The sequence below is a fragment of the Vigna radiata genome, chromosome 7 (genome assembly GCF_000741045.1).
Source record: "Vigna radiata var. radiata cultivar VC1973A chromosome 7, Vradiata_ver6, whole genome shotgun sequence".
NCBI lineage: Eukaryota > Viridiplantae > Streptophyta > Magnoliopsida > Fabales > Fabaceae > Vigna > Vigna radiata.
The window spans coordinates 11,370,997-11,373,504 of NC_028357.1; positions in this window are offsets into that span (position 1 = coordinate 11,370,997).

The following is a 2,508-nucleotide window of genomic DNA, read 5'->3' on the forward strand; positions in this document are numbered from 1 at the left end:
GCACTTGGTTGGAGGGTTTGTTGGAGACCTAGGTTTCTTGGAGGGTATTAGCAGAGCCTCCATCTCCTTCCCTCCCACGTAGAGGCAGATCCATCATCAAGCTGAACATTATGACGACTATTAGATTTTATGACTTTGCATATTACTTACATTATTATTACTTCTTTACCTTCTAAGAACAATTTTATATTTAGTCCTATATTGGTTAGTGGAGTTCTGTTTTGTTTATCAATTACAAATTTTAGACATTAGACATTATATATATATATATATATATATATATATATATATATATATATATATATATATATATATATATATATATATATATATATTATGTGTGCTTGGAATGTGTGTTTATATTGTTTGGAGTTTGCATTGATTGGAGTTTACTCCACTGGGTGAATGTTGGATTGTATTTTGAGTTGGATGTTGTTGTTGAATTGTGCAGGTTTACTGTGATTGGGTATAAATTTTGCAAACTGCAGAGTGCATGTATTGTGCAGGTTACTATTTTGAGTGGGATTATATAAAAAAGAAACTGCCATGACTATAAAGACGATGTTACCGAAGGTCTTATCCTTCAGTAATTACCCAAGTATTGTCCTTCGGTAATTACCGAAGAATATATCCTTCGGTAATTACCGAAGGACAAAATCCGCCGGTTACCGTTTCCGACAACGGTTTTTTCGAGGGAATGGAGGCCGTCGGTAAGCCGTCAATAAAATGGATCCTAAGGAATCAAATTATTCAAGATATTGGATCCTAAGGTAATCATTTATTGTTGGTCGTAATTTATACTAATGTTCATTTGTTTATGATCATATTTAACTTAGTTTTTTCATTATTTGTAAAGTTGCTCAACACAAAAGATGTTTGAAGTTAGACACGTTTTTGTGATTAGAAAAAAGTTCACATTGGACCTGGACAATAAAGAATGTAGCTACATAGAGTGACTGATCAGTTGAATCCCTTATTGTCATGTCATTAGAGCAATGGAGTTCTTAAATGTAGACCAAGAAAATTATGTTCCAAGTTGGTTTAGACGATATACCTATGAAGAGACATATGCCTCAATTATTTATCATGTGAATGACCACCTGCTATGGGAAAGAACAACCTTCTGAAATGTCCTTCCACCATTTAAGAGAAAGCTGCCTGGCAGGCCAAAGAAAAAACGAAGGTTGGAGCATTGGGAGCTAAGGAGGGATGAGACCCAAATAACTAAAGGTGGCAATTTAGAAAAATGTAGCATCTCTTGTATAGTTGGCCATAACAAAAATAATTGTCTCTTACGTCCTTAAGTAACAAACTAATTCTTGAATCCCAACAACCATCACAACCACCAACATAACCAACTCCTCAATCCCTACAACCATCACAACCATCAACAACATTAACTCTCCAATCCCTATTACCATCACAATCACCATAGCCAACTCCCCAATCCCCTATACCATCACAACCACCACATTCAACTCACAAATCCCCTGAAGGATCACATGGACCACCACAGCTAATTCAGGAATTGACACATTCATCACATGCATCACTTCAACCAATGTAGGAATCCACACAATAATTAAGTCAACCAATGGAAATGGAAAAATTATATATTAGGAGACAAACTTAATAATAGTATGTAAAACATTATTGGAAAGAAAGTTTATGACATTTGATTTTGTACTTTCAAGCATTTGACTGACAAACACTTATTTTTTGTGCTTGACTATGATCACGTTATGTTATTAAGTGATTAATGAAACCTAAAGTTATTGGCCAGTCTATTTCAACTCCAGTTTAATATATCATCAACTCATGTTTAATATATTATGTTCCTTTTCCTTTTGTATGTATCAGATTCACACAAAAAATAGGGATCACATTGACAAGTAAAATGAAGACTAAGTTGAACAATTAATAACCAATTCAAATTTCATTTATTGTTCATTTGTAGACATTAAAACACACAATGATTCATGTGGATTACATCAACCTACAAACATCAACCTAAACACATCAACCTAAACACATTAATCTAAACACCTCAACCTAAACATTAACATTACATCAACAAAAATAAAACCAGATTGTCAACCTAATAACATCAACCTAAACACACCCACAATATCAAAATGTTTAGTACACTAACAATGCAGACAACTCCTACTAAGAATTGCATCATTTTATTCAAAACTTTTACTGAATTCTCCATATCAAAAATTTGTTTCCTTTGCTTGGCAATTGTAACATCTCTTTCATGAATATTTTTCTTCAAATCACCACTTGAAATAGTTATAGGATATGACATTCGAAGATCCACTTTGTTATTCACCAAAATAACTTCAAAGTCAATGTTAATTATCAACACATAAATCCAAAAAAAAAAAAACACACAAAATGGTACTATTCATAAAACCTTGTAATGACAACATTCCCAAAAATTGTCTACGAGCATTTTTTGAAGTTCTTGCCATTTTGGTTACTACCATGTCACCACAATTATAA